Source organism: Galeopterus variegatus, unplaced genomic scaffold (genome assembly GCF_000696425.1).
Source record: "Galeopterus variegatus unplaced genomic scaffold, G_variegatus-3.0.2 Scaffold3598, whole genome shotgun sequence".
Taxonomy (NCBI): Eukaryota; Metazoa; Chordata; class Mammalia; order Dermoptera; family Cynocephalidae; genus Galeopterus; species Galeopterus variegatus.
Window position 1 is genome coordinate 111,425 of NW_007729709.1, and position 12,722 is coordinate 124,146.

General features: G+C 45.2%; 1 protein-coding gene across 1 annotated transcript in view; it reads left to right on the forward strand.

Annotated features, from left to right (window-relative positions):
* The window catches only part of LOC103601126 (histone-arginine methyltransferase CARM1-like), a 151,787-nt gene that overhangs the window by 57,467 nt on the left and 81,598 nt on the right, over nt 1-12,722 (forward strand). The window lies entirely within an intron of this gene.

The window sequence follows — 12,722 nt, forward strand, 5'->3', positions numbered from 1 at the left end:
CTCGGGCAGGTATGACGGGACAGTGTGCTATTAAAAGTGGGGGATGGGGTGGCCAACAACTCATTCACAAGCTGAGGTGTCCCAGGACCTCGGGATCCTTGCAGGTGCCTCCCATGAGATGTGGCGAGCCCAGGCCAGTGCTGGGGGCGGAGTCCAGCCTCCGTAGCCCCACTGTAGGTCTACCTTCACACCTTCATACCACAGCTCTCTGAATATCTTGGAAATCTGCCAGTCTGGCTGCCTTCCAGAAGGAGGCACTTCCCAGGCATGAATAAGCCCCAGTCCTCACCTGTAGACCTCAGCAACGGGAGGACATGTACCTAGGAAACCCTCGTACACATGGGTACTGTAGAGACCAGGTCCACTATTTTGGGAGTCTGACTTGAGCTCTGAACATTGCTGGGGGCAGGTTGGAAGGACAGTGAGGACTGACTCTCCTCTGAGAGGCCCACAGGTACCAAGAGAGCTGGAAAGAGACTGGCCTCTAGTAAAACCCCACCTGGAAAGGGGTCTGAGGCCCTGAGGGGGCTCCTCGGGGGTAAGGATCTGTCTCCACAACAGCAGCCACAACAGGGGCTAGCCATGACATGGGCCTGGCCACCCTTCTCCTGGCCGTGACACTGCTTCAGGTGGCCACAGGTGAGGGCTGAGTAGACAATGCCACTGCCCAGATCATCCCCGAGGGGGTCTGTGACCTGTTCTGGGGCAAACGGGGGCTTCTGCCTGTCCTCCCCCTTTACTGCCAGCTCCAGACTCTCCCCCAACTCAAGGTAACTGCTTAGCGGACCAAACGACACAATTGGTTGCCACAGAGGGCAGTGACACCCCAGATGCTGCACTCCTTCCTCTCCTACCAGATACCACAGACAGCACTGCTCCAACACCAGATAATAAATCTTCTTTTTTCCATCTTCTCTATGATCTATTCCATTCAAATCCACGAAGTCTAACACTCTTCCTCCAAACTTTCTTTCCTTTAACTTCAGCAGACAAAGCTCTTCTACAAAAATCTCTCACAATTGCTCCATCTGCCAACGAACCAACCCTAACCCCCCCTTAAAAGCCAAACCGTATCACTCACATCAAGCTAGGGGTAATGTCCCTGCCGCAGACTGGCAGATCGATTTCACCGACATGCCTCCTGTTAAACGTCAGCAATACCTCCTAGTAATGGTAGATACCTTTTCCGGGTGGAAAGAGGCCTTCCCCACCACTAACAAAAAGGCCACCACTGTGGCCTCCATACTCCTCTCCTAGATTATCCCAAGGTTTGGAATGCCCTCTTCCATATAAACGGACAATGGCCCAGAGTTCACTGCTCAAATAATACAAAATTTATCTCAAGCCCTCTCCCTCCCTTGGCATCTACACTGTCCTTACCGGCCCCAGGCCTCAGGAAAAGTTGAGCGCGCCAACAGGGCTCTAAAAGACACCCTTACTAAACTTTCTCTGGAACTTCACCTTGACTGGATCCGCCTTTTACCCCTAGCCTTGTTTAAACTCAGGCTCCTCCCAAAGAAACCTTCAAACCTCTCCCCTGTTGAAATTATGTATGGAAGGTCCCCTTTACCTCCAGGAATCATCCCTAAACAAAAGACCATACCATCCAACCTAGCTATCCCGTTACTCTCCCATCTTCGAGCTGAACTCTGAAAACACCAGGATTGGCTATTGCCTAATCCTACCTCCTCCCAAAACACCTCCACAGTACACCCTGGGGATTTAGTATTCTACACCTCCCTGGAGCCACAAGGTCCTTTAACTCCTAAGTGGAAAGGCCCTTGCCCAGTCATTCTTTGCACTCCCACGGCTGCCAAGCTTTCCCTACCAAACAACCAAGTAACTCCATGGATCCATATCTCTAGGTTAAAACCCTGCTTCCCGACCTCACCAACGGATCCCATGGAACCTACACGTGACCTGCGAGTTCAGGACACACCCCTTCAAGAAACTAAAACCTTTGCCTACGCTCCTCATCCCTCTAACCCCCTCAAACTCCGTTTATCCCGACTCCCAAGTCTCCCTCCATTACAGGAACAATGACCACTCCTGTTAACGTTATCCTGTTTCTCTTACTGTACCTAGTAGGTGTCTCTAAATTCTCATACGTTTGGCGGTTCACGGTACAAGAAACTTATACAGGGGGACAAGGTAAGACCACCAAACTACTCCCTTCCACGGCGGACTGTTCTGTAGCTGGATGCCAAAGGGCCATTACCATCCCCCTGACAGGAAGTAAACTAACCTCTCAATCCTCCCACCTATATATATGTTTTATCTTTGACCAGACTCAACCTTCTTGCCGCTGGTGGCCAGAAACTTATGGGGGATGCCCGTACTGGTCATACAAATTCACGACCCACCTATAAATGCAGGGGGCCGGATACTTCAGCATGGCACACAGGACATGCTCCAACTTGCCATTAGTGACCCCTGGGACTCCAGGTGGGCTGGGGTAGTTATTGGATCTTTCTACTGCAGTGCCTTGGTCAATTCTCACCCTTGCGGACAATTTAAAAACACCCACACATATGTCCTCATAAAAAATCACATTTCCTTATCTGCTGTACATACTCACATTTCTCAACAAAAAAACCCTTTCCTCAGAGAAAAAATGCCACCAACCAGCCCTCTCCCATCTACACTTGGCAAACAAATTATTTCTGAGAACATTATCTTCCTTAACCAGACTTTCTTCAGCTCCACCCCTCCTAACAATTGCTTCCTTTGTGCATCTTTGCTACGCCCACTTCTGGCTGCTGTCCCTGTAAACATTACCTCACTCCCTTCCAACTCTTCCTCTACATCCCTCAGCCTTCCTGATGTTCCTCTATGGGACCCCGATAACACCCCCAACCACACTCTGGTGTCCTATCACTGCTTTCTGGGATCATCCACCCCTTCGCTCCATTCTTCATTCCATTGCACAAAAAGGACCACCATCACAAGCCACACAATGTCCCCACCAGGCACCTTTTTTTGGTGCAACGGAACCCTTTCCACCTTTATCTTTCCTAATACCTCCTCCTTATACCTCCGTCCCTTGCTACCTAGTCACTGTCATTCCCCAACTAACTTTATATTCCCACGCAGAGTTTTTCCACCTTTTCTATCCACCCCCAAGATAGCGTCAAGCCGTCTTTCTCCCAGTCCTAGTGGGAATGTCCTTAATGGCATCAATTGTTACAACCGGCCTGTCAGGCGGGGCCTTGGGACATACTCTATGGGCGGTACAAGACGTTAATAACAAACTACAAAAGGCCCTCACCTCCACAGCTGAATCTCTATCTGCCTTACAAAACCAAATCACCTCCCTAGCTAAAGTTACCCTACAAAACCGCCGCACATTAGACCTCCTCATGGCAGACAAGGGCAGCACTTACATCTTCCTCTGGGAAGAATGTTACTATTATATCAATGAATCAGGACTAGTAAATACCAATATTGTCAAACTCACCAACCTAGCCTCAGACCTCAGAGCCAACCACCCTGATCCTTTCCCCTCTTTTGTCCAAGGCTCACTTCTCACCTGGGTATGGCCAATATTAGGACCCCTCGCTGTTATATTTATAGTCTGTCTATTCTGCCCTACATTATAAAATTCATTCAAACTCAACTTAAAAAATTTCTAACCAAACTTTTAACCAGCTTTTACTTAGAAACTACCAGCTCCTGACCACCGAAGATCCTGCCCACTCTTCACCAGATCAACTAACCCACTGTTAGAATGGACCTGCCTCATCGATGGTCCCTGTTCCTGGAGGCTTTGTCCATGGACGCCTGGATGCTCTCCCCTACAGCCTCCTACACACTAGACTCGACAAATCACTGACCTGTGGCTTCAGGGAACCTTTCTGGAGTTCTCCCCCTTCAAAATTATCTTATTCTCTACCCTCTTTTGGGTCCTGTTACAAAATCCCCAGTCTCCTCCCAATTCCTCTTCCCCTACTACACCCCCATCCAGCAGGAAGTATCTTGAAGATCATGGTGACCCACTCCCCACAATAGAGGAAAAAGGGAGGAATGTAGGGACCCCATGGGTGCCTGAACAGGGACACACCTTGGCAATATGGCGCCCTTCCTGGTTCTTCTCTGCAGTAAACAAGCCCACCAGTGCCAACACCCAAGCCCACCCGTGCCAAACCTCAGCCAGTCACAGGTCCGGGCTCACTTTCTGCCCAGCCCCGTCTAATCAGCTACCGCCCCATCCACCCCCTATCCAAACCCAGAACACAGCTCCCTATAAATGTACGTGCAGTCCTTGAATAAAGTGGAACTTCTCTGGCAAACTGTCAGCTCGGGTCCTGTCACCTTATCAGCTCAGGTCCTCCGCCCTTTCACAGGGCCCAGGCTTATAGAATAGCCATCATGTGGAGTTCCTGTTGCAGAGAGGAGTGTGGTGAATCACACACCCGGTTATTAAATCTTCCACCCAAAAATGGACCATGAGACTTCTGGCTACATTACATGGGCCAAAGCAAGTCATATGGTCCCTCCTAATTTTGAAAGGGCAAGGCAATGCAGTTCTGTCATGTGCCCATAAGGAGAACCAGAAATATTTGGTAAATCTCACTAATGACTATCATACCAGATATCAGTTTTGCAAACTCATTAAAGTAGGGACAGTTTGCTAAGGTGATATTCTCAGTGCACCAGCTGTTCATGAGAAGGGATTAGGAAAGAAAGAGCAGGTTTGTAGGATTAGTATTTCAATTACATGGGGTTTTTTTTGTTTGTTTGTTTGTTTTGGAATTCACTTCTCCTGGTGGATTGCCTACCCACTGAATGTAAGGCATTTTAGAAAGTTCCTAGGGTTGAATTTTCAAACCTTTCACTCTCCTCTAAGACTGTGCCATGAAGTGCAAATTTAGGGCAACAACTGACTTTCTAAAGGCTTATATCGAAGACTGTATAACAGTAACTTCTAAAGTAGATGGCTTTATTTTAATATCTGATTTCCAGGGTAAGAACGTAAGTAGATGAAGAGGATAAAGTCAGTAAAAAGTGGTTAAATTGAACAAAACAATCAATTAATAAGCTCTTCAAAATATTGTACTAGAACCTGGTCTTCTCTGATCCTGAACCAGAAATTGAGCTCTGATGAATTTGAAGCTTTCACCTGAATCCTCTTTCCAATTAATTTCCTAAGTCTGAGGTATTGGCACAGTCACTCAGCTTCAGAGTGGTGGCTTAGGTTTAGAATTGAGAAGTTTCAGAAACCCAGAAAAGCTAAATCACAGGAACATGTCAATAAATGCGTTGGTTTTCCTATAGCTATCACCAATTTCTTAGCCTAGGTTCCCTCAATAACAGAGCATGAGGCTAAGGCTCTGTGCTGACACTCCTGGGGAGTTCAATCTCAGGAGAGCTGGAGTAGGAGAAAAGAGAGTGAGGCAGGGAAGGAGGGAGAGCAGCTCGTTGAGCTGGCTCCAGCTTTATGAAAAACTTGTTGCTTTGTGTCTCAGGACACTTTCAAAGGGGCCACATGAAGTCACTCCATCCTCAAATAGTTCATCCAGGGGGAGAAAAGGAGAATGACCTATCCACGGGCAGCCTTCTTCCACTGGTCAAAGTATGCTGCACTGGGTATTAGGTCTCTTGCACTTCAAGGGTGCACGTGTGTGAGTGCCAAAAGGGTGCTGGAGTGCTTGCTCCCACCTCAGCAGCAACAAGGAAACTCTGCGATAGGAAGCAGAGGGTACAAATGAGGTGCACACTGTTTTGTTCTCCCCATGAACAATGTGGAGAACTAGGAGGTGCCATTGCAGCATCCTCCTCAGCAGTAAACCCAGCTCCAGGTTTCAAAGACCAGTGCAAGCAATTTCTAGGTCCCCTCTGGCCAGACAGCAAGGCACGTGCTCCATTCTGGCATGCTGTAAAACCAAAATGTACCATAGCAGCCACCCAAACCAGGAACCTGGGAGTCAATCTAGACTTTTTCTTCTCTTTTCCAGTCTCCAAATCCTTTAGCTTCTATTAACTCAGTATTTCTACAACTCTTCCACTTCTCTCTGTTCCACTGCTAATTCTTAGTTCTCATTCTTATTGTATCTTTCCTGGAGTATGGTAAAAGTCTTCCAACTACTTTCCATGCTTGTACCAATTCCAGTTAAGATATCTTTGATTTCAAGTAGGAGAAAATCCCTACTTACATTGGCTAAAACAGTCAAAGGTAATGTAATCCATGGTGTTCAAATATCCTGAATATCACATCTGAATTTAACCACATCCAGGAAATAAGAGGCATCTTTTCTGTGTGTCACTTTAGAAGGGAGGAAATCTTTGCCAGTGGCCTCTTCCCAGCAGACTTCTCCTCGAGTCTTGTTAACAAAGCTGAGTCTTGTTAACAAAGCTGATCACACACCCAAGCCTAAACCCATTACTGGCAAGAGGGATCCATCTGTGATTGCCCTAGGCAAATAGGCCCCCTCCCTGGAACTAGAGATGGTTAACCACATGTTAGAGGGTAAATACTCAATAAAATTAAGTATTTCTTCTGATTGGAAGGAAGAAGAGAGAAGAGACTGATGTTGGCTAGAAAATACCAGTGTTGCTACCACTGATATTGTGGCCCTCAATCCATGCTACTACTATAATGTTGCTGCAATGCAGCTATGAAATAATTCTTCTGTTTAAAATTCTTTGATGACTCTTCTTTGCTTAAGAATAACGTCAAGTCTTGCACACGAGACCTGTATGATCAAGCATTTGCCAGTTTTTCCAGCTTTTGCTCTTGCCATGTTTATGCCTCGACCTCACCCCCACTTCTACCTCGAATACATGATGCCCCTAAGGTAATTCACTGTCTCCTAACTGTGACTGCCTCTGTCTCCCTTCGGTGCCTTTGTTCATACGTTCCACAACTCCTGCCTCTCCCTCCATTCAAATGGCACATTGACTGACTTTTCAATTTTTATTCATCTCATCACCTCAATAAAGTCTTTCTAGACCCCTTGGTAAAGTAACTATTCCTCCTTTGTACTTGCACTGTGCCCTTAACGTAATCTGTCATTGCCACTATCACACATGATCATACTTCTTTCTTGCATGTCTCTTTCCCCTTACCAGACAGTCATCTCTGTTCATATTTGTACTCTCAGCACCTAACAGTACTTGGCACAATGGGAAATAGGAGGCACTTAATAGATGTCTGATGAATGAAAAAGTGCTTGAGGGTTTAGAGCTGAGTGATCATGTCTGGGTCTGTTGGTAGCATCTGAAGATGGGTTAACCATAGGGATATAAGCTAAGAATGATCAGCATACTTAATATATGCCCTCATCATAGTGGAAAATGCTTGTAGAACTGATAATGGAATGGTTAAGAGACAGATGATGAATTATCTGTCCTCTGCCAGAAGACCAGAGAGAATGAAGCACAGTTACTCGTAAGAGTTAATTCTGCATTATTTAAACAGAGGCAACCCTCAGTGAGTGCAAGTTTCACTGCACAGCAGATGTAGAGGTCTGTTTTATGAGGAGCTATCACCACATATTCCCCCTGACATAATGAAAGTGCTAATTATCTGAACAAGATTTTAACACTTAAGTCCAAGCTGCAAAGGCCATAAAAGGACGTCTTCTGCTGCCTTTGAGATGCTTTGGAATTTTTCTTCTCTGACAAAAGCCAGAGTTAAGAGATGTGATGGGCTGCAAACAGCTGTGCGGTTTCCTCATTCTGTTACTGCCTGGAAGCTGATGAGTCTACCTTTCAGGCCATGGTTTGGATTTCAGAAGAGTTGGGTAGAGTTCCCGGAGATTGGCAGCCCATGGCAGCTAATCATGATGATAAAGCACATAGCACTGTGCAAGAAACTGGGGCACATAGCTTTGGGCTGTCTGATGACCAAAGATGGAATAAAATGATGGCTGGGTAGAGTGATGGCTGTGGAAGATGGGCAGGGCACAGAATTTAGAAATGTAAAGCATACAACAATGACAGTTAGTGTAGTGCAATTCACAGCAGCCATTGATATGTGCAAGCAGATAAAGAAAGAATTATCAAATAATAGCTAGCAAGACTTCAGGAATTAATTGTGGGATTATCAGGTCCTCAATATGTTAAGACAATTATAAATAGCTGGGGTAAAAAAAGAATGCTAAATGAGACCAATATTATTGTAGTCTGGACAGTACAAAGAATAACTTAGAATTGAAGGTGAGGGGGAGTGGCTAAGAGCAGAGGGTTCCGATGAGATAATTTTTAAAATCTTATCTCTGGCATTTATTGAGCACATGACTTTAGCTTCCTCTGATTCTTAGCCTCCTTACCTACAATATGGAAAAAAAATAACAGTACCTGTGTTATAGAGTTGTCACCACAAGTAAATAGGGTGATGTCTTCAAAGTGCTAGACAGGTGTGGCATGTGATAGGATCACTAGGTTGGTGAGGACTCGTTATGTTGGTACGAGGTGCCTTCTCAGGGAGGTAACAGCTTTGCACCGTATTTTCTGGATCATGTGTCTGTTCCCTATTTGTGGTAGTGAGAGTTGTTTCCATTCATTCAGTTTATTCAACAAAGATTTGGAGAGTGTCTCTACTATGTGCCAGACTCTGCCTATGTGTCAGGGATTCAATAGTGAGTGAGAAACAGATGAGCTCTGTCCTTTAATGAAGATTACTGTTCAGGGGAGAGAGCAGACATTAATCAGATAATCACTCAGTGCATGAAAAATCATAACTGTGGTGAGGGTTATGAAGGAAGGGTATGAGGAGGTGGTGGTAAGAAAGCATACAGCAGGCGGACTTAGCCTGGGAGTGGAGCAAAGACCACAGATGTCTCCCCTGATGGAGATGTTAGTAATCTGAAGGATGAGTTGGTGCATCAGCCAGGGTCCCTGCGGGAGAGAGATGGAACACATGACGGGGTGTTTCAGGAGAGTTTAATAACAAGACTATTTGCAAAGATGTGGGCACAGTTAAGGGAACCATCAAGGCATGGTGACGCACCCTGGCACTAGCAAGAATGGGGACTTATTACAACACCTATGCTTAAAGGTGGTTACTGGCAACCTGAGGAAATAGTCATAGCTGTATGAGATAGAAGCCCAATGAGAGCTGTGACTTTTGATGGAGGGAACACAAACAAACTGTGGAGACTGAGGGACGAGGACGCTAGGAGAATAAATCTTCTGACCTCACTCTCTTCACTCCCTCTGACCTCCTGTTGTCATTTCTCTTGACTGATCCCAAGTAGACTTCAATGGCAAGGAGACACACTGGTGTGGCCCACGTATCAAGCTCCTGACAAAGAGCAGGTTGGAGAAGAGCAGAGAGTAAATCTGGAGGAGCAAATACAAAATATCCAACACAAGGGGTAATTAGTAGGTAAAAAAAAAAAAAAAAAAAAAAAAGGATTACCTTAGACTGATGCCATACAGTGTGCAGTGGGCCGCACCCCGGGCAAAGGGGGCAGCATGAGCTGAGGCCCTGGCACAGGAATGAGCATGGAACCTTCCAAGAAGACCTGTGCCATGGCAGAAGGGTTTGGAAGAAGGCTACCTCAGACTGTGTTCAGATCACAGTTAAGGAGGAAAGATGAAGATCATGGAGGAAGATGGAGTGGAAAGAATCAGATCTATGACATGACTTGGAGGCCAAGCAATAATATGCCAGAATGCAGAGGACAAGAAAGGTGGAGTGGGTCAGTTCAGGAGATAAATCTTGAATAAAGCAGGGGCATCCTGAGCTCTCCTTCTCTGGGTGCTGGCTTCTGATGTGAGAGCACTCCTAGAGTCCAAAGGGCTGACAACAGTCGTAAGTCTTTCCAGAGATATTTCAAGGTGATATTGGAATTAGGAGACTGCTGTTTGGGTCACCCCATTCAGTTGTTTAGTTAATAAATATTAAGGGTTTTTATGTTTCCCATTGTGCTAGCTGGGTGCTGGGAGCTGGGAGAGAAAGGATGTGATTTCTGTCTTCAGGAAGCTCCCAGGCTAAGCAGGGAAGATAAGCATGTAAAAAAATACTTGGAATATGCTGTGAGTCCTATTAGAGAGCTACAGACAAGGCACCAGAGAGCTCAGCCTAAGCTGATGGGGGGAGTCAGGGAATGCATCCCTGAGATGTGATGTCTGATCTAGGTCTCGAAGGGTGGATTTCCAAGGTAGAAAAATGACAGGAGGGAATGTCACCCAAGGGAAATGTATTGGTCAGTGTATGCCACCTGTAAACAAATAATCCCTAAGTCTCCATGGTTTACCATATAAATTTTATTTCTTACTCATGCTATGTCCAGTGTGTTCTGAGTGGATCTTCTCAAAGCAATGAGGCAGAGATTCAGGCTGAATCCTGAAAATCACTGCAAAAGGAGCAAAGGGTGTAGGGTGGGTGTGCTGGACTCTAACCATCTTGGCCTAGAGGGGACACTCATTATTCCCTCACATTCCATTGGCCAGACCTCGTCCCACAGGCCCACGTAGATACAAGAGGGCAGGACAACGTAATCTTGGCTTGGCAGCTGCTTTCCAACTAGTCCACTGTAAGAGAGCACAGACTTCGGTAGACTGTTAGCCACCACTACCATGGGGAGCTGCACATGAGGGAGCACAGAATCATGGAAAGGGACATAATTCCTGTGCCTAGCGTGTGTGGGAAAGAACGGAGAGGAATGTATAAGAGGCCAGAAAGGCCAGTTGTTGCTGGATTGCTCAGGACTGAGGACAGCACACCAAAGAGACCTCCTTCATCTGCGCGGAACCATCAGAGGTACGATATGATCAGATTTGCACCTCTTCACAGTCTACCCTTTTCTCTCATCTTTTCCTGCAGGAAAAGAGGCCCATCATGGTGTGGAGAGTAAAGCTCTGGATTCTCACCCCAGCTCTGCCACTTTCCAGCCGTGTTACCTTCGGCTGGCTACTCACTGTCTATGAGCCTCAGTTTCCTTACAATAAAATGGGCACAAAACTATGTACTGTCTAATCCAGGGAGGATGAAGATGAAATAGATAGTATCAGGGGAACATCCTTTGCAAACTATAAACTGTTTTACAGATGCAAGGGGATTGCACTACTCTCTATTGCCTCTGCCTGAGGAAAGATATTTTCTCCCAGGGTTTGAGAGTACAACAGAATGTCTGCCAGCTTCCTCAGGTATACCCAGTTCTGTGATGCCCTGCCAATGGCAGAATAAAAAATGGACTCAATATATTCTCTTGTAAAGACAAAGAAATACAATTAGAAGCAGCCCCAGGGCTTCCTGAGGTGCTGTGTGGGAAAGTGTAATGGAATTATCTGTGTTAATGTCCTCTCTTCTCCGATAGTCTTGGAAACTCCAGCTTTCTGCTGAGGCAGTATATTTCCATTAGAATCTAAATATTTGCTTTGCCTGTTAGTTTTTTACCATAGAATTCATCCTTGTACCTGCACAGCTTTGTTTCCAAAGTTGCCTGGCTTACATAGACAAAGCAAAATGTCCCTCTCTCTCCTCACCCTCTCTTCTCAGTCACATGACTGAAAATTCACTTGTTAAGTTTTTTAGTATACACATAAGTGAGAAGCAGATGGAATTATCTAGACAGTGCTAGCAAAAGATCTGATTATTTTCCAAGGCCTATAATCTGTTTTGAAATAGCCAAACAATTAAGGTTATTCTGGCTTGTGTATTTTAAAGATTGCCTCAGCTTGTAATTTTTTTACTTCTGTAGCTATGTTCTGGGTCTATTAAAGTATCTTCCTAGCAGATGGGCCAGTTTGGCAAAAGCTTAACCACATCAGGCTTCCTTCTATCTCTGCCCTTTTCTTTCTCCCCATTCCCTTTCTCCTGTCTCTCTCCTGATAGTAAGACATTTCTTTGCATTTTAGTCTGTAGGACCAAGAGAACTGAAAAACACCCCTCTAAGTAAGGTATGATTCATGCCACCCTAATAAATTCGAAGAAAAGCTCCATTTACATATTTCTAGGGCTCCTTTTACCAGATCATCCAGGAGCAATTTCCATGGACTCTTAACTTTGTATCCATATTTTCAGCTGAACTTGGAATCTAGGGTGTTGTATCTTTAATTGAAGAAGGTTCTAGAAAAGTTCTTCTGAATACGGTGCATCTTTCTTTGGGGCCACGGATTGCACTCTCCCACTTTACGGCCTCCACTCCCTAAACAGCAGTCAGGAGTGTTCTTGCAACAGACCATGGCCACGTGAAGATGATGTCTTTCCCGGACAGGATGAAGAGAAGAGAATATTGGTATTTCTAAAAGTATAGACAGGCTGACAGCCAATTTTGGAGTCTGGGTGACATTTTAAATTGGTAATGCTCCTAATTACCCAAACCCTAGGAAACCATATGGAGTACAGCCACAGCTCTAGAATTAATATAAGTGAGCACTGTGAACCCATTACTAACAGCATGTTCTCCTAGAATAATGGCACAGTATCTGTGTCAGCACAGTGTGATATTGCGGTTAAAACACACACAGAGAGATGCAAAACCTCTTGGTATTTTCTACCTCTTAGAAAAATTTTCCTGCTATTAAAATTTTTTTTTAATTTTTCTAAATTTTCCGACAAAAAACACTGCTCTGTTTCCTTGCCAAATATTACCTATTGGTATTGCTATGTTGAAATGTCAGTTTTATTGAGGATAAGTGTAAGTAAGCAAGTGTGGTAATATGGAACATGAGCTTGGAAGGCAGAAATGTTCAGATTCAACTCTTAGTTTCCCTACGTATTGCTAGGCGAACCTGGGCTAGTGTTCAATGTCTCTGATTTTCATCTATTAAGT